The sequence below is a fragment of the Pavona decussata genome, unplaced genomic scaffold (genome assembly GCF_977016875.1).
Source record: "Pavona decussata unplaced genomic scaffold, jaPavDecu1.1 SCAFFOLD_90, whole genome shotgun sequence".
NCBI lineage: Eukaryota > Metazoa > Cnidaria > Anthozoa > Scleractinia > Agariciidae > Pavona > Pavona decussata.
In genome coordinates, this window is record NW_028145507.1 from 292,324 (window position 1) to 313,402 (window position 21,079).

At 40.2% G+C, this 21,079-nt stretch overlaps 1 long non-coding RNA gene across 3 annotated transcripts in view; it reads left to right on the forward strand.

Annotated features, from left to right (window-relative positions):
* The first annotated feature begins 304 nt into the window (after positions 1 to 304).
* The window catches only part of LOC146474291 (uncharacterized), a 31,418-nt gene continuing 10,643 nt past the window's right edge, over positions 305 to 21,079 (forward strand). The window contains exons 1-3 of one of the 3 annotated variants that reach the window (XR_014866194.1): positions 305 to 846; positions 1,269 to 2,160; positions 2,563 to 3,577. This is a non-coding gene — a long non-coding RNA (uncharacterized LOC146474291). Of the gene's footprint in view, positions 847 to 1,268; positions 3,578 to 14,849; positions 14,955 to 21,079 lie in introns of those variants that run through there. The other 2 variants (XR_014866193.1, XR_014866192.1) reach the window with 2 other exon arrangements.

The following is a 21,079-nucleotide window of genomic DNA, read 5'->3' on the forward strand; positions in this document are numbered from 1 at the left end:
TCCAAAGATATGCATGGTGTATAAGGGTCTGCATGGTACAAATGAGGTATATAGGGGTACAGTGTGCCTTACAAAATGGTATATTGTATACAACAGAAGGGTCCACAGGTTATGTTATGTCCTCAGGGGCACATAAGGTATACCAGACAAATGGAAATGTATGTAGGGAGTATTGCCCAAGGACAACAACTGTACTTTTTTCTCTGGGTTATATCGATTACAGTGTGCTGACATCGATATGTATGTCATTTACCTTGTAAGAAATAATGTGTTCAATCACCATAAAAACCAGAGACTCAGAGCATCTGCAGGGAATATAACCAGACAGGTATACGAGTTTTGGTGCAGATTCTGGTTTCTATGCCGCACCTCTCGTCAAAGGCTACAACATATTTTTATAAGTGATTAAGCTTTCAGTCACACATATATGTAGACAGCAGTTTTATCCGGCGAGGTTTACATTTGCAGTTATACTGGGCATTCAATAGTCATACTCTGACATTTAGACAGTGATGCTTACCATGCAAAGTGGCAACAAATCAGATGACATACACTGCCAACCTACAAGTACCAGCAACCCATATTCCCGAGAATGTGCCGAATCTGCAACCAACCAAGATACCAAAAGGGGGCAATGGGAAAACCAGTAAATGTCGATCAAGCAGGATACCAAAACCAAAATTAAATAAAAACCCAGCAGAGCAACTGACACGTTCGCAACCGCGCTTCCGTTTCAGTGGAGCGGGAAACACACTTCCGGTCAGTATTCCAAGAAACGCGGTTGCTCAGCTCAAGATGGCAGATAATCATGGTAGGACCACAGGAGGGAATTAAATTTCACTTGAGGTATGAAACAATGTATTTTTTTGCTATTTTATTTTTTGTACTTATACTTGAAAAATTTTGGGGGTCTTCGTTTTAGAGTTGTCGGGGTTTTCGTTTTAGAAGACTGTTTTCGAGAAACCCTCATAATTCTGTAGTCTACATATGAATATTTTTGACACTGCTTCCTTGGCCTCAAAAAGTAAGGTGATCAGCATTAATCTCCACCTCTCCTTCTGTGAAATCAGCTGAAATCGTACTGCCTCATTTATGAGATCCAGAGTGATCCTTCGAGTAGGCCTGATGTGACAGAGGCCTCTCTGGAGGTGGCAGTCAGCAAACGGTGACTCTTTGTTTGTGATAAAAATAAATAAGTGCTGAATCAGTCATGTAAGCAGCCAGTAATGTTACAGTGGTGCATGCCTTGACAATTTTTTTCATTACAGGAATGCAGCTACAAGTACCAGCAACCCATCTTCCCGAGAATGTGCCGAAACTGCAATCAACCATTGAACATGCCCTCAGTAGAGATTTTAGCTACTAAAAGCTAAGTGGAACACCTTATTGTATCTATACAAACGTTCTTTAATTAAAATCCTCTATAAGGAGCAATGGTTTACATAAGGTAAGACAAATGGAAATGTATGTAGGGAGTATTTCCCAAGGACAACAACTGTACTTTTTTCTCTGGGTTATAGCGATTACAGTGTGCTGACATCGATATATATGTATGTCATTTACCTTGTATGAAATAATGTGTTCAATCACCATAAAAACCAGAGACTCAAAAGAGCATCTGCAGGGAATATAACCAGACAGGTATACCAGTTTTGGTGCGGATTCTGGTTTCTATGCCGCACCTCTCGTCAAAGGCTACAACATATTTTTATAAGTGATTAAGCTTTCAGTCACACATATATGTAGACAGCAGTTTTATCCTGCGAGGTTTACATTTGCAGTTATACTTGGCATTCAATAGTCACACTGACATAATTTTAGACAGTGATGCTTACCATGCAAAGTGGCAACAAATCAGATGACATACAGTGCCAACCTACAAGTACCAGCAATCCATCTTCCCGAGAATGTGCCGAAACTGCAATCAACCAAGATACCAAAGGGGGCTATGGGAAAACCAGTAAATGTCAATCAAGCAGGATACCAAAACCAAAATTAAATAAGAACCCAGCAGTGCAACTGAGACGTTCGGAAACGCGCTTTCGTTTCAGTTGAGCGGGAAACACACTTCCGGTCAGTATTTCAAGAAACGTGGTTGCTCAGCTCAAGATGGCGGATAACCATGGTAGGACCACGGGAGGGAATTAAATTTCACTTTAGGTATGAAATAATGTATTTTTTGCTATTTTATTTTTTTGTAAAACGAGTTGTCGGGGTCTTAGGGTCTGAGGGTCTTCGTTTTAGAGGTCTTCGTTTTCGAGACGCTCTCATAATTCTGTAGTCTACATATGAATATTTTCGACACTGCTTCCTTGGCCTCAAAAGGTAAGGTGATCAGCATTAATCTCCACCTCTCCTTCTGTAAAATCAGCTGAAATCGTACTGCCTCATTTATGAGATCCAGAGTGATCCTTAGGGTACGCCTGATGTGACAGTTGCCTCTCTGGAGGTGGCACTGCAAACGGTGACTCTTTGTTTGTGATGAAAATAAGTGCTGAATCAGTCATGTAAGCAGTTAGTAATGTTAAGTGGTGCATGCCTTGACAATTTTTTTCATTACAGGAATGCAGCTACAAGTACCAGCAACCCATCTTCCCGAGAATGTGCCAAAACTGCGATCAACCATTGAACATGCCCTCAGTAGAGATTGTAGCTACTAACAGCTAAGTGGAACACCTTATTGTATCTATACAAACGTTCTTTAATTAAACTCCTCGATAAAAAGCAATGGTTTACTCCCACAAGTTCTAGCTGAACACTAGATAAACCGTAACTACAGATCTACTTTGAGACTGAAGCATGGACTCATAGTTCCAGGTTTTGTTTGAAATACATGCTCTATTGCGTATAGAGGAACTGTTCTCTAGAATACGCTAGGTCAATCTGACGGATCTGTCTCCCCTGTACAGACATTAAGCCTTTTATGAAATACATTGAAAAATGCCACTTTGAAGATTTTGACTTTAACATTTTAGCCCTGCAGCAAACAACTAACTATAGGTATAAGAATTCTAAATATTTTAAACTTAGCTGTTTTCTATGGCAATTCCTAGTTTAAGGTAGATTATTCGCTTTTTACAGTAGATAATTTGTATAATTTTGGACTATTTCAGTCATTTTGTTACATTTTTAGTTTGTACATGATCCCACAAGCTGTAGCTTTAATTTTTTCTGTGCCCTCTTCTAGAAACTTTTCAAGAAAATTTAAGAATTGGTTCATGCTTAGCATGCGTATATCGAGTTATGGATGCACGCGTAGGAGTTGCTCGAGGCGTAGCCAAGAGCAACTCTAGCTTCTTGAGTTCCAGAAGGTTGACCAGATGCACCAGAACACGTTCATACATCAACGGATAAGAATTACATGACTACTACATATGTACTGAATTAATTGATGATGTAATGATGTTATATGATACATGTAATATGATAGCTTGATTTAACACAATAAACGATTCTAACAACTCCACGAAAAGGCAAAGGAAACCAACAGAGACATCTACCTAACAGTCCTGGCCCTACAAACACTCCCACTGAATCAATGGATACCAGTCCAGCCCAGCCAAGCACTACAACAAAGGTTCCCAATCCTTACCTACTTACAACTTAACAATAAGCCCTCAATGTACACGTAGTTCAAATTATAATTAATTGAAGTCAATTTGTTTTCATGAACAGTTAGTACCAGTTACTGTTACTCTCACTTAATGTCTGGAGTGCCCCTTGGAATTGTTCTTCAGGTCTTGTTTTGCAGTTGTTGTACAGGTCTACACTTGGTGAAATTGTTAAAAGGAACCACATGAACTAGCATTTTTATGCAGAAAAATTCACAGATTTGTTTCTTTTTAAAATCTTGTTGAACTCTCTTTCATCATACTGTCAATCTGTAATTCCCTCTTTGGATGGTGTTGTTGTTGACAACAAGCCTGAGATAAATGGTGACAAGACAAAACCCTTAAGTTGTGGATTGCAGCATCTATTGCTGTTTCCATTTATTATCTTTGTTTTCTATGATATTGTTTCCTATTTGTTGAACTATTCCTTTTTCAAATAATTTAACAATAAATTTATAATTTATACCTTAAAAAAGCCCACTTGGCAGTTATAAGCTATTTTGTAGATTTAAGCCAGAAAAGTATTGTTCTGGCCTCATGAGATTATGGCTTTCATTCAATCAACCTTAAATTACTTTGCAGTTCACAAATGATCACTTCATATATGCACTTTCAGAAATGATCTTAGGTCTTCATTTGCCTCACCACTATGATATTCCAAGCAATATATTATACTTGTATCATAATTTGTTTGATTATTATACTTTTGCAAGTTCCTAAGAATACAAAAACCATCAACTAGTCTTAGGGTTATCTTTTCTCACAAGATACAATGGCCCTTTTATAGTATTATACTCTAAACAAGAGCAAGGAACTTTCAAGTGTCATTGACATGTGCATGTGCATGTATATTATTAATTTGAAGCCACAAAGTCTCATACAATACGAACAGTAACAAAGAGTATGCTTCTTTTACAAAGAATTAACTATATACATACTACATTTAGCCAATTCGCCAGAGGCCTGGAAAAATCAATATTATTGAATATGTATGTAAACCACATACATGCACAACAACTGCAAGCAGCATGTAAAAGCATTTTAAGAGTGTTTAATGTTTACAGGAGTCCCATAGATTTTATTTGTTGTTAACGTAACATGTTAAGTTAATTGAGTGACTGTATAGTTTTATCCATTTACCTATTTTTCACCTTTGAATCATTGAAACATGTTTGCAGTTAAAACAATTTTAAAATTATCTGGTGAATCATAAAGCAGAAGAAGGGCGAAGGCCCAAATTAGTGCAAGATTTTGGAGACAAAATCAAAGATTCAACTTTCTTGAATCAGCTGCAGCATGGCGTAAACAGGTGGATCAATGAAATTCAAAACGTTTGTAATAATTGGTCCAGTGGTCTGTTTTTACTATGTTGTACTTGTTAGTATACCAAATCAGAGCTTATTTTTGAGAAATTTGGATGTTAAGGCCGAATCATCACTTACACCATTTTAAGTGGAACCTTCAAGACTTGTTGTTCTATGAGAAAAGAAAAGCCCACAAGAAATTTTCTAACCTTAAAAAAGTTAAGCCCTGAAGTTCTCTCCACCCCCCCCCCCTTCAGTAATATACATTGTACCTAAGTACCCCCCTCCCCCATGTTTTAAGAGTTGAAATTGTTCGGGGGAGGGGGGGGAGTTAAAATTAAATCCACCAGGTGGACGTTTTTACCTGGTAATGAGAAACATTCAAGTTAGTTGCACATGCATGGTTATTGGCATAAAAACGATGCAAATGACTACTCATGGTTGCAGTGGCTTGTCTTGGTGCAATAAATACTTCATGCTGTTTGTCCCACTCCTGTAGCTTAGTAGTAGAGCATCTGAACTAGTAATCAGAAGGTCAGGTTTGACTCCTGATAGGAGAACTCGGATTTTGCGAGTATTCAGGTGACACATGGCATCACAGTTATTATTTTATTGCGCATATGCCACACGACATTCCAACCCTAGCAGTATGCAGGATGTTTGCCCCATGAACCTAGTGTAATGGCCTTACCAGATTTCCTGTAGTTAAAAAATAAAAAAAATTAAAAAAAAGCTCCCACAAGTCTCCTGTAGCTAAGTGGTAGAGCATCCGAAGGTCTTGGTTTGACTCCTTATATCAGATTTTTTTCTGAGTATGCCCGTTTCACTTACTTGAATAACACATCATTCTCAAGATGTATATATTTAGAGAGCAAGTCACAGAAAAATGAGGTGACTTTCCATTACATTGTTTAACATCATATTGTAAGTTGTCCAGGGTGATGTTTTTACTGAATTAAACCTGGAGGTCTGGGATAGGTGTGTTTGATCTCCAAATCCAACACACATTAAACACACCGTTTCCTTCCGTTGTCTCACGTTTATTTCGCCCGATCTAAAACGTTTCCAGCACGAAACAAGTACAACTTTGACGGCTACTACAAACTCTAGCTCTGATGAAAACACTCTCGTCCTACAAGCACATGCTACAATTCTACTCTCGCTAGAGGGGGATACAACAATTCATGATAATGTCAACGTCACTTCCGGTTTCCTATTCGAGACTAATAACAACACGATTAAACTAAATTGTTCAGCTTTCGACATCCTCCACCTCGCAACTTGCGGTAGTAAGTTGCGACTCAGTCTCTAAAGCGACTTGGATGGACAATCTCTCTTCCACTCCGAGTCCTTTGTGGCATGGGGACTTCATGTTCAGCTTCTTCTTCACCGTCTGTCATATCGGCCTCACTGTCTAATATCTCGTTATCCTTATCAGTATCCTCTGGTAGCCTTGTGATGGGCGGGAGATTGTCACATTCAGCACAAATCTCCAATTTGTACAGTTTGCGAACTGGTCGCGTCAGCATACCCGATTTCACCTGTACAATAGCAGCACGACATCTTCCATCTCGACCAATAATGAGCTGTCGAACAACCCCCATCTTCCAATTAAGACGCTTTTCTCTGTCGTCAGCTACAAGGACAACCTCTCCGACTTTCAAAGGATTCGGTAGAGTCTTCCAAACTTCTCCTTGTGAACCCAGCACTTGATGCAAGTATTCTTTCCTCCAAAGGTTATTCATGGAGGACAGCCACTTTCTTCTTTGTCGAAATTCGTCAGAGAGGTTCAGTTCTCTTTCTTCTTCCTCGAAGTCTCCTCGGGGTGGCAACAGGAACTGTTCAGGGCACAAAGGGATAGGAACACCACCATCAGGATTAGCTGACTCCCACAAGTAAGTGATAGGCCGGCAGTTGATGACTTTCTCTACTTCAGTTAGAGCAGTTACTAGTTCCTCCCAGGAAAGAACGGTGTGACCTAACGAGCGACGTAGGAGTCCTTTGACAATGCCCACTAACCTCTCCCAGGCTCCTCCCCACCAAGGTCCACGTTCAACCACAAACTGCCACTTCATGTCAAGATTTTTCTCTCACCCACTTAGCCGCCGCCACAAAGTTTGATCCATGATCACTTATGCATAACTGAGGGACACCTCGTCTGTTCATAAATCTCTGCAGTGCCTGTATCAATGCTTCTGTAGACAACGACGTCACAAGTTCTAAATGGATGGCTCTTACTGACATGCAGGTGAACAAAACGAACCAGACCTTGCTGTTATCTTTCAAGTATAGGGGTCCTCCTAGATCCATACCAGTAGTTTCAAAGGGACGCTTGCAGGTCACACGACATCAAGGGAGCGGGGGCGTCTGCTCAGATGCCGGAGCAGCTAAAAACCTGCTGCATTTCCTACACTTCCGTATAACTGATGAGACCGACTTCTTTGAGCGCAAGATCCTAATCCCTTGGCGTCTCAGTTCCGAGATAACTGTTGCAGAGCCCGCATGTTGCATTTGTTCATGAATGTGAAGTACTAACTGGTCGATGACACCACACTTCTTTACAAGGACAGGATGAAGCTCATCAAAGGTTGCGTCCACTTGTTGCAAACGGCCACCCATCCTTATCAATCCACCTTCCAAGAACGGATGTAAGGATATTAGACAAGACTGACGCTGAACAGGTTGGCCATTTTCCAGCGACTTTAACTCCCTCGAGAAAAATTTTCTCTGCACTTGCTTCAAAATAACCGTTTTAGCACAGTCCAACTCCTCTAAGGATAGCATGGCTTGACTGTTTCCAGTAGACCTGTGCCAACGTAGCATCCATGCCACGCTTCTCAATGTTCGAAGGTACTTGCTTGTCCTGGGGGTATCAACAATGTCCTCAACATACATAGGTTCCTCATTGTCCGTTACGGCCATCATCAGCAATGCTTTCCCTGTTTCATTCTTCGAATGCTTTGGCCACTCTGTCTCAGGTCGTTTCAACCATTCGGGGCCATTCTACCAAATCTTAGAACCAGACAACTGGGTGACTGTCATACCTCGAGTAGGTAAGTCTGCAGGATTTTCATTTGTGGGAACCCATGACCACACTCCACCAACAGCCGTAATCTCCTCCACTCGGTTAGCCACAAACACTCCATCCACACGCGGTCCCTGGTTAATCCATGCAAGAGCAACACTAGAATCTGTCCAAAGGAATTCATCATCTATCTTGAGCACCTCATTGTACTCTAATCTTAGTGAATTGAGAAGTCGAGCTCCTAGTAAGGCACCAAGAAGTTCAAGACGAGGTATCGTGTCTCCATCCGGTGGAGCAAGTCGGTACTTCGAAGCCACAAGATTCACTGTTACGTTTCCTTTAATGTCTGCTACACGAAGATAGGCTGCTGCTGCATAGGCTCTGGAGGAGGCGTCAGTGAAAACGTGAAGCGACACTCTTGTGTCCTGGTACTGAGAGGGTGTGATTCCTAACCATCGGCTAACTCTGAGATGATTTCCACCAGAGAATCCTTTCAACACTTCTTCAACACGCCTTCGGAGATCGAGACTGACTTCCTCATCCCATCCGAGCTTCTCTTTCCAACAGTCCTGGACAATTATCTTTAGGGGCGTGACAACCGGGCTCACCAGCCCACACGGATCGTAAATCTTAGACAGACAGGACAATACTTCTCTCTTCGTAAGTTTCTTGGGCACAATACCTTCCACGTCAACAAGTGGGAGAAGTTCATCAGAGTTTAAGTCCCAGCTTACCCCAAGTACTTTGTGTATTTGTTGTACTTGGCTGTCTGAAAACTCACGGAGGAGATCTCCATCATTGGACTGAAATTTTCGTAGGTTGAAGCCACCATCTTTAAAGATGCGCACCGCCTCATGCAAGAACTCCCTTGCCTTTTCAGTGTTCTCCATAGAGTTCACCGGGTCATCCATGTAAAGATTGCGAAGAAGTTGGGAAGCCATTTCTGATTTGCTGATGAAACTCTCGCGATGCTGTTTCAGGACTACTTGAAGCAGAAATGGTGAGGATTTGGCACCGAAGAAAACCTTCTTGTATCTATACTCCTCAATCTCTCCTTGCGGATTAAGCCACAAGAAACAACAAACATTCCGGTCTTTATCATGGAGCGACAGCTGTAGAAAAGCCTTTTCGAGATCACCCACAACGCCAACCTTGCCAATACGGAAACGGAGAAGTATGCCCCACAACAGTGGTAAAAGGTTTGGTCCTTTCTCAAGGGCATCGTTGAGAGAAAGGCCACCCTCAGACTTAGCTGAGGCATCATGTACAATGCGCAGTTTAGTTGTCTCCCGATCAAGCTTAACAACTCCTCTATGTGGAAGATATGACTGGGGAACGCAGTCGTTTGGCAATGGCTCGATATGCTCCTCTTCGAGGAGAGTTTTTAACTGATTGTCATATGCTGTGTACTCTTCAGGTGTCATCTTTTTAACCATGCGACGAAGCCTTGTTTCACAGAGGGCCTTGTTAAGTGCTAAATTCTTTCGGGCTTTAGGTTTCCAAGGCCACGACACAACATACTTCCCAGATTCGGCGCGCTGAACAGCATTCTTCACCTCCAGCTCTAAGTCTGGTTCCAACACCTCCTCTTGCACAACACCAAGGTGGTCCAAAGTCCAGAAGTTCTGCAATTGTTCATGAACAGTGGCTCTAAATGCATGGGCATTAGCTCTCACTACCACACCTGCAGCAGGATGAGATCCGCTGCCAGCATGAAGAATCCACCCGAAGATTGTCGGTGTTCCCTTGAGACCATTTCTCAATTTCCACGTCATTCCTGTAACAATGGTATCATAGCAATCTTCTCCAAACACAATACCAATATCATCTGCACCAGGACCAGCGAGATCAGCAAGGATTGGACAACCACCAACAACCTCTTGAAGAGCTTGATAACACTCAGGCTCTACCCTCTTGAAGACACCAGACAACTCATCCATTACAACAGCTTTAAAGGTGAAGGTACTCGCAATGTTCCCTCCTCTCGCAGTCACCTCAACAACATCAAACTCACCTTCCAACACATCCCCAAGCGTCTCAATCCGCAAATGACGTTTTCCAACAACTCTCTTCGGCACACTTGCAGCCAACTGAGATGACATCATCATAAAAGTTGCCCCAGTATCACATAGAGCTCTTACAACCACATTCCCAATAACAACACACACAGTTCTCATCATAACTCCTGTTGTTTTAAAATCAGCATTCCTTGCAAATGACATCATCGCCTCTTGTGGAGGTCGGGACGAAGGTGGCACTTGACTCTGGGTACCGGTTGAGGGTACATAGGGAGGGGCAACTGGATTCCAACTTGGGTGACTTGGTGTGTTGCTTGGTGGGGTCACTGTAGGCTGTCTCTGGGTGTCTTGAACCTTTACTCCACCAGTCTTACACAGCTGTGGGATGTGTGATCCACGTCCACACTGGCAAGGTTTTCTAAACCTACATGCACTCATTCGATGTCCACTTCTACCACAACGAAAACAGGCTCTCGCTTCTCTCAGCTTTTTGAATCGGTCCTCTACTGACATAGGTATAGTACACTGTTTAGGGGTGTGTGGACCCTTGCAGAAGGTACAAGTTACAGGTTTAGCCATTAAACCAGAAGCAGTTGAAAACACAGGTTTTTCTTTTTCCACAGGGGGGTGATGTTTGAAAGGCAGCTCTCTCTCCACAGATGGGTCTGCACTCTCTCGAATGTCCAATTCCCGCTCCAGAAACTCTAGCATTTTCGAGAATCCTACATTTTCCTTTGCTAAACCAGCTTTTTCTCGGGCCCACTCCAATCTCCAATCCCTGGGGAGTTTTGATTCAATCAACGGCATCAAAAGAGCTCCATATTGTTCAGTAGTCACTCCTTGAACTTCAAGTGCTCTCACAGTTGCACAAAGTTCATCCACTGCATCCCTCATAGCCTTGTTTGACTGATCAAGTGATTTCATGTCTGCCAGCTTGGTCATAAGTCGGTTTCTTTGTACTTCATCTTTGCCATAACGTGATTTCAGGCGTTCCACAGCAACTTCATAGTTCGCCTCTTCAGTCTTAATGTTTGCAACATATCCCGCTGCTTCATCGGTCAGCAGGGACTTCAAGTACACAAACTTCTGGACAGTAGGTATTTCAGGGTTGTCATGTATGTATACCCTGGAAATGTCCCAGAATTCTGGCCAATCCAACACCTCGCCCGAGAATTTTCTGAGGTCAGTTTTCGGTAATTTCATTTTAGGCGTACATGAAGTATGTTTTGTCTCTGGCATGACGTACTCGAACTTTTCAGGCTTTTCACTTGTATTTGGCTTTTGTCTTTCTTTTAACCACAATTTTAAAATATGAATGCGATCTGTTACCATGTCGAACCAAGGTCCTTGAGCGTCAACTTTTTCCCGGACATCAGAGTCATCGTTCAAGAGTTTTTCAATCTCCATCTGAAGATCCTCTGCTTTGTGCAGTCTCGTAGTTATCGAATCGAGCTTTTCCTCCACTCTAGTGACATCAGGCGAGTTGGAGTCAATGATGTTCCTAACAGCATCCAAATCTCTGGTCATCCAGCCTCTCAACCCACTGCGAGCTCTTTTCAGCTGGTCAATTTGTTTCGGCTTCATTTTGATCCAGCGATGGCGTCAAACGGCAACGAACAACACTCTAGGAAAACGGTAAGGTCGCGTCGCGGGTCACCATGTTTGATCTCCAAATCCAACACATTAAACACACCGTTTCCTTCCGTTGTCTCACGTTTATTTCGCCCGATCTAAAATGTTTCCAGCACGAAACAAGTACAACTTTGACGGCTACTACAAACTCTAGCTCTGATGAAAACACTCTCGTCCTACAAGCACATGCTACAATTCTACTCTCGCTAGAGGGGGGTACAACAGTTCATGATAATGTCAACGTCACTTTCGGTTTCCTATTCGAGACTAATAACAAAACGATTAAACTAAATTGTTCAGCTTTCAACAAGGTGATCAACACCTATGATTAACATCATTCTAAAACAGCTAAATGTGGTGTTGTCAGGTGGGCCAAGCAAGCATTTCCGCACCACACATACACTCAATACCTGGAACAAGTTAATGTTTTTTCCGCTCAGGTAAAGTGTTGCAAACAGGGTACAAAAGGGTATGTAAGGGTAAGTAGGTATGTAGGGTACACAGGGTGCAGAACGGTATGTATGGTACAAAGGGTGTGCAACAGTATGTAGGCTTCACGGGGTGTACAGGGTACCTAGGATGTCCAATGGTATGTGGGTGTTCACAGGGTGTCCAATGGTATGTAGGGTGTAAAAAAGTATGTCAATACACAGGGTATACAACGATATGCATGATGCACAGGATGTGCAAGTAGGGTGCACAAGGTGCAGAATGGTATGTACGGTACAGAGGGTGTGCAACTATATGCATAATGCAATGGTATGAGGGGGTTCACAAGGTATCTAATGGTACAGCATGTAGGGTGTACTACAGCATGTACAGTACAGAGGAATGGTATGTAGGATACACAGGGTATACAACGATATGCATGATGCACAGGGTGTGCAACAGTACGTAGACTACACAGGGTGTATAGGGTACCCAATGGTACGTGGGGTTCACAGGGTATCTAATGGTATGTAGGGTTCACAGGATATCCAACAGTATGTAGGGACGCTCGGTGTAAAATGATATCTATGGACGCAGGGTGTACATTGATATCCAAATATATGCATGGTGCATAAGGGTCTGCATGGTACAAATGAGGCATACAGGGGTACAGTGTGCCTTATAAAATAATATATTGTATACAACAGAAGGGTCCACAGGTTATGTTATGTCCCCAGGGGCACATAAGCTATACCAGACAAATGGAAATGTATGTCGGGAGTATTGCCCAAGGACAACAACTGTACTTTTTTCTCTGGGTTATATCGATTACAGTGTGCTGACATCGATATGTATGTCATTTACCTTGTATGAAATAATGTGTTCAATCACCATAAAAACCAGAGACTCATAAGAGCATCTGCAGGGAATATAACCAGACAGGTATACGAGTTTTGGTGCAGATTCTGGTTTCTATGCCGCACCTCTCGTTAAAGGCTACAACATATTTTTATAAGTGATTAAGCTTTCAGTCACACATATATGTAGACAGCAGTTTTATCCTGCGAGGTTTACATTTGCAGTTATACTGGGCATTCAATAGTCATACTGACATTTAGACAGTGATGCTTACCATGCAAAGTGGCACCATTTATTCTAAAACACTCTGAATAAAATCATAAAAAATATGAAAAATTAAAAAAAGAATAAAAATGTTATAAAAAAGCTGTTTACAGCATTTACCCCTGTTCTTTGAGTAAAGTTAAGTAAGGAGTTTTGTGCTAGTCAGTGACTGTTATGTTACGCTGCCCTTTTTTCTTTATATGCAGACAAAATGTCCAGTTACCATGTGTTGGCATATAAAATATGTCACTCTGTGTACTCACTTAGTGATATTCAACGGAATCCTGTACCAACTTAGCACATAAAAGAGATCATTCCTTTTGTAAGATTAAGGAGTGTCTCATAGATAGTGATGGTAATATTTGATGCCAACAGGCTATTTCTTTATTTGCAATATTACGGAGATAAAATACCCTGTCACCATGCTTAAGATTTCATTCCTTTATTTCTATGATTAAGAAGTGTCATGTAGTCAGTCAGCTATGGTTATGGTGGATGCAATCCCTCCTTTTGTAAGATTATGGAGTGGCATGCAATCAGTGACAGTTATGTTTGATGCCAGTAGGCTGGCTTAATTTGTTATAAGCACTCCCAGATAAAATACCATGCAATCACATTCCATCTTGGCATATTAAGCCTGTACCAACTTAGCATATTAATGATTTCATTACTTTTCTAAGATTAAGGAGCGTCACATAGTCAGATAGTGATGGTAATGTTTGATACCAACAGGCTACTCCTTTATTTACAATATTACCGAGATAAAATACCCTCTCACAATATGCCACGTTGGCATGCTAAATAAATAATAAAATAAAACAAAAGACGCTGTATCGCTTATTTGGGACACTATAAAGCAGTGAAATAAATATGCAACTTTATTTCTACAATTAAGGATTGTCATGTAGTCAGTCAGTGATGGTTTTGTAAGATTACGAAGTTTCATGTAATCAGTTAGTGACCATTGTGTTTGATGCCAATAGGTATGCCTCTATTTCTTATAAGCACTCCCAGACAAAATACCCTGCATACATCACATAGTCAAGGGTTGTGATTGTCCCTCACAGGCTGCCAGCTATTTCTATATAAGTAGATAAGACACCTTATGTTCGTGTGCCACATTTCCATATACCCTATACGAAATCACTCACTCATTTCTAAGGAGTCATGTATTCAGTCTGTGGAAGTGATAATTGCTGACAAATAGGTTACCCCTTTATTTGCTATATTAAGTACTCTGAGATAAAATACTCTACAATCATATGCCATCATAAAAACTTTAACTTAATCATTTTGAACAACCAAGAATTCATGTGGTCTGGCACTGACGGCCATTTTTGACACTCACAGGCCTCCCTCTGTTTATATAAAAAAACCCTCAATAATTATGATGTATAAATAATTGGGTTTATGTGAGACAACAAAGGTGTTGTGTTCTCGGTATTTGGTTGGTCTTTATCAGGTGTATCAGGTTATTATAAAATAGCAAAGATAGGACTTATCTTTGAAGACATGCTTCCTAACCGCTCTGGGATAAACGTCAACTTAGCTTCTAGCAGCCTTAAAATCAAACCCTTCTCTGTTCCCCATTTCACCACTGTGGCTTTTTAACTTGTGAATGAGAGCATGCGCAATAAACAAGTTATAGCAATGAGTGGAGCTTAAACTTGGTTGGCTTTAACTTGGTTGGTTGGTTGTTAACTTTCAGGCATGTGCAGTGAATGAGTGGCGCTGATTGGAATTAGCGAATTTTGCGCTTTCGAAAGGGAAACACACCTCTTGGAAACGGTGAATCAAAAGAGCAACTTCCAAGGATGCTTGACAGTTTCAAAATCGGAAATCAAGCAATAACGGCGAAGAAATTTTTGTTTGATTTGCAGTTTTATTCAGTTTTGAAAGAACTGCAGTGTTTTAAATGCAATTAGCGGAAAAAACAGGAGAAAATTTTTTCACAGCGCATCACAATAATCTTATTCAATCTGTAGAGAATAATTTGAAGTGTCGGCATGAACTTTGAACAAAAAAACACGAGAAAGTTTTTTAATCAGCACATCAGAATAACCATATTTAATGTGTAGGGATTAAGTTTACAATCATTTTAGTACAAGAATGGTTATTTTTTGTTTAATTCGGGCAAAGATATCATTTCTTTAGCTTTCAAGGTATTGTTGTGTCTTAATTTCAATTACTGAGGTGTTATCTGCATTTATAAGTTGGCTCACAGGAGCCTTTGATATTAACTCATCCCCGCAATGAACACGTTATTGTTATGTGGGGAAAATGCCATTTGGTCAGTCGATCTGTCGTAAACTTTCAAGCATGTGCCATGAACGAGTTATCATAAATTATGTGGGAAAATTTAACATTGGTTGCTGGTCATAAACTTTAAAATGTTGCATACTCTGATGGCTAACTTTAGGTTCCTCCTTCAAATATAAAAGTTCAAGTATTTTGGAGTTCGAAAGAACACTCGTCCAATGTATAAAGCCTTCATGTTTTTATTTTGGTGATTGAAAGCACCACCTTGAAAGACATTCAAGGCCAAGGTTGTTATACCAAGTCAACACGGATTTAGCGCAAAACGGAAGGAGAAAATACGATGGAGAAACGTCTTATGATGTTTCCTGCTCATTTGCATATTCGTTTTTGCCGGTCCGAAGTAATCAGACCGTTAACATCGTAGCGCCATGGGTGCCAGATAGTTTGACACCCACAACAACTTATAAATACAAAAATTAATCTCTCCTTCAGGAGTCATGGACATGTTGTGTAGTGACATAGTGCACTGAAGTAGAAGCAAGGGGTAACGGGTTCAATTCCCAAAATAACAGAAATTTTTTTTCTTTTTTGCCTTTAAAAGCCAACCACTTCAAATGCTCCAAACGATTTTTAAAAATTAAAACTTTCTTGAAAAAAACAAAACTATTCAAAGAACTCAATCTTGCTGAGAGGTTAGGGTCAGTGTTTGTGGGTCAATAGTGACCATGCACCATTTTGGCATATTCAACCTTTTAAGCTCCAATATCAACATAGATTTTCTCCTCACTATTCTCTGTATTTTTGTCATGACATTAGGAGTATTTGTCAAAAGATCAAGACCGTTGTCTTTGGTGGCCATTTCTGTTTTTTCTCGTAAGCTGAATCCTTGAACAATTTGTGAGGATATTGTGAGGAGAATTTGCATGCTTGTCACTATCTCGTCATAAATGGTGAAGGGAACCATCCCAAAATGCTAGAAGTAACCTTAAGATAAATAGACACTCTGCTCAAGGGAGTCAGCAGATATAATCCCGGTTGCTTCATGCTAACTGCACAGGAGTTGGCACCCAGTGGTTTATGCAAAAGGTAAGTGTGACTATTTCTTTTCACCAATTTAGGAACCCGTTATAAAGATATGGAGTGTTTTCATTCACGCGACTACTGGCTATATTGGTTTAATGAAACAAAAGAAAGTATTTGCATAAAAATAGAGTTCAATTCCCAGAGGTTTAGGTTGGGACACCAACATGGCCGCCATTTCTTTGTTTTGGGACACCAACATGGCCGCCGTGACGTCATGTGAAAACACTCTATATGGTAAAATACTACGATAATTATTAATCTTCCATCGAAAATCAAGGCTGCTGGCTACAGAAAACTTTAAAGGAGCCCCAAAAGGCCAGCAGCTGAGAATTTCAGAGTCCAACCTCTGAAATGTTAGAAGTAAGCAACCTGACACTGGTAAGCTAATAGCCTTGATCATCAGAAAGCCACTGGACAAAATAATATACTTTTCACATGCAGAATATTTTCTTGAGACACTTTTGGCTGTTGAGGCCTCATAAACAACCAAAAGTGTCAACAAATTTCTTTGCTGTAGTTAAAAAATACCCGAAGCCTTGTCTGCCATCTCAAATGCACTACATCCAGCTCTTCACGAGTTGATTGAGGTTCAGCTCAAGCTATGAGAGCGCAGTCGTATCCAGGAGTGGCATTCTCTACCTCAGTTACTACATGTAAAAGCGGTTAGCTGCCAGGGCATAGATGATGCAGTCCTCATTTGGTATACCTTTTCTCTTTCCACTCAATCATAAATGTTTTGGTTGGCCCTCCAAATATCTGTCCTGCAGAAAATCAGGAAATAACAAGAATGCAATCAACTGTGACAAGATTTAAATCCACTTGTTTATCCAAATAAGGTTGTGGTTATTGTGGTGTCTGTTTCCTGAGAGCATGTTTTCCATTTTTTATAACCTTACAATGTCTGGATTAACCTAGAAAAACAAGATCAAAAGACAAACTTGAACTTTGGACAAATATTACTGTGCTTGGTGATACAAATGAACTTTTCCCTACCACATGCTTTCCACTGACTGGTTATCATTCATGAAAGAGCATCTGACAACTGTTCCTGGTTTCTGTTGGTGGCTATGAAAAAAGCACAAGAATTTAAGGTATATAGCAGCCATAAAACATTGGGTTGAAAGAAGGGAAAATGTACAAGTATTCACAACTCCCGCTATAAAGCTTATTATCTTCATGACGGCTTGGGCATCTTTATGACATTTCTGGGACTTTGTAGGTTTTATTTTAACACGGGACAACTAGTTAACTGGAGTCTGTCTACAAAATCAGGTATCCACAAGCACAAGAATGACACTCTCCATAGAGGGAAAATTTTGTAAAGTTATTAAATATTCAGAATCATACTTGGTCTCAAACTCTAGATCACGAACATTTGACAAGTAATGGTATTTATTGTGGAGGTTGAAGGATGTTTCTCATTCATCTTAGTTTAGTGATACATAAAATAGAGGGCAAGCTGTGAAAATTCCTTTGTGCAAGCAACAAAGGAAAAGTAATTTTGCACACTTCCTCAAAAGATGGCTTAACCTACTTCCTGGTCCATACAGCATCCTTTAGAACGGTCTATTTTACAGTTATGACAGCCACAAGGAAGTCAAAGGTCACTTACATGCATGTGCAATTTTCTTTCTTTCTGGGTGATCCCCTTTTGGGCCTCTTCTTTGGATTTCTTGACCTTCTTAACTTCTCCATTCTCTAGTTTGTGCTAGCTGAGAGACAAAACTTAAGCGCACTTATAAGTGAACACAATAAACTTAACACACCTCAACAGCAAAACAAAAACACTTGGCAATGCTGAAATTAAAGAAAATAAACATATTCCACTCAAAATACAATCAAATGCTCCTGTTAGCCAACTCATTTGTGTATGACATGCCACATTGTGGGAATGCATTATGTATAAACATTTACACCATTAAATTACACACACACTCCGATTCCTTCCGATAACATAAGCAACGCAAAAGAGGACATGTGCATTCTCTGGTGGTTTTCCGTTGTTGCCATTCGACAAAGAGGCATCCTGTTTTTCTTCCAAGAACCTCCATATTTACGAGTTAAAAAGGAGATTAACTCCTATATGGGGTCTATCATTTTAAAGATCTAATTGATACTAATAAAATTTATTATTAATTTGATACCTGAATCTATATTGCCCCTGTTCAAAATTTCTGCGCATACATCACTGTATCTTTTATCCCAAACATAAACAATGCAATTCTCCTGACTCAACACTATTGTATTTCATGTTACCACCGAAAATTTGGCGGTTTTGCGTGGTTGGCAATCGACGAAAAGGCGTCCTGTTTTTCTTCCAAGGACCTCCATATTCACGAGTTAAAAAAGAGATTAACTCCTATATGGGGTCTATCGTTTTAATTTTAATCCCTGTGACAGATTTTGTTCAGTACAAGGCCAGTATAAAACTCTCTGTTCCTGTATGAAGGGCATTCATTCAGTTCTCACAGGCCAATTTCTACATTAAACACTGCATACTGAATAACTGGAAAAGTTTTACTGCCCGAGGTAAGGGATGTTTAAAAAAATGACCTAAGCCCAGAGTTGGGTAGAATGGCCCATAGCATTTACCACTCTTGTTGTAATGTATGGACTCGTCCAAAGCGGGAATAGATGCACAATGAGAAATATTCTCTATTCTTTAACATCACAAACCACAGACAGTAAAAGGAATAAGATGCACAATGAGAAGCAATCTCTATTCTTTAGCATCCCAATTTGCAGCCAGTAAAAAGGCTCTGACTCGTTTCCTGTATAAGGGGCATTCATTCAGTTCTCACAGGCCAATTTCTACATTAAACACTGCATACTAAATAACTGGAAAAGTTTTACTGCCTGAGGAAAGGGATGTTTAAAAAAAGGACCTAAACCCAGAGTTGGGTAGAATGGCCCACAGCATTCACAACTCTTGTTGTGATGTATGGACTCGTCCAAAGCGGGAATAGATGCACAATGAGAAATATTCTCTATTCTTTAACATCACAAACCACAGACAGTAAAAGGCCCTCTGGTCCTGCAAACAGTGGTCAGACATTTGGTATGCTATATGATACAACTCTTGGAAAAAACACTCACATATTGTAGGCAAACGCCTTCTTGTACATGTATTTGAGGTTTCCCTCTGGAGATCTTCATTGTACGTCTCAAATTTCTGGCAACTTGTCTCCTGGTATTTCTATTTTCTGGCAACTGTTCTCCTAATTTTTCTAGTTTGAGAAAAGCCTGTGGTGCACTTATGAGTTGAGGCATGTAAACAAATGAGGCCTTAAACAGGAATGTAAACACATGACAATGCTAAACTGTTCTTGTAATGCATAATATTAGGTTTACAATGCACTTTCACTTAGTTGTTGCAATGCCTTGTTTGCAGGGCAGACATTGCCATTATCAAAGTGAAAGATCTGATTGACAACTAATTGATACATGAATCTATATTGCTTCTGTTCGACATTTCTGTGCATAGATCACTATATCTTTAATCCCAAAGATCAACAATGTTATTCTCCTGCCTCGTCATTAGAATGTTTTCCATAACAAATTTAGGTCCTAACTTGTGTTTGACAATGTTACATATGTTGGGCAAAGCAATCTAAACTTCTTGTCTTAAATTTTAAATTTATTCAGTGAAATTCATAAAAATCAAACTGTTGCTCCCTGTATTCTCACTGCCAAGACATTTGCCAGTTAATTATTACTTTTCAAAACAGACCATGCACTTGCCAAAAATATTTTGAGGTTGTTTTGATTCAATTGGAAAATGTTTCGCCACAAATTTCATCAGTTATTGCAAAACATCTCATTGTTTTACCTTCAATGTTATACAAAAAGTTCAATATCTCTTTTTTTCCAATATTCTCATTCAAAACTAGTCTAACAAAGCAAACTAAACTTCTTGTATGAAATCCTAACTTTATTAGGGAAATTCAAAACAATTAAAATATTGCTTCCTGTATTCTCACTGCCAAGACATTTGCCAGTTAATTATCACTTTCTGAAAAAGACCATGCACGTGCCGACTATTTTGAGGTTGTTTTCCTTCAAACTGGCAAATGTTTCAAAGCAAATTTTATCAGCTATTGAAAAAATCTCCGTGTTTTACCTGTATGAAGGGAATTCATTCAGTTCTCACAGGGCAATTTCCAGACTAAACACTGAATATTGAAAAAGTGGAAAAGTGGAAAGGGATGTTTAAAAAAAAATCAAAGCACCCAACCCAAAATTGGGAAGAATAACCCACAGCACTACAACTGTTGTTGTAAACTATGGACTAGCCAAAGTGGGAATAGATGCGCAATGAGACATTAATTATCTCTTCATTAACATCACAAACCACAGACAGTAAAAGGCTCTCTGGTCTTGCAAACAGTAATCAGACATTTGGCATGCCATACAATACTCCTTTAAGGAACAATTCTGTGGAGGTGCGGTGGTGTGGTGGTTAGCAAGTCGGACTTTCAACAAGAGGGTCGGTGGTTCGTATCTTCGTTGCTGTGTTGTTTCCTTAGACAAGAAACTTTGCTCCACATTGTTTCTCTTCGCCCGGGTGTATAAATGGGTACTGGAGACATACTGCTG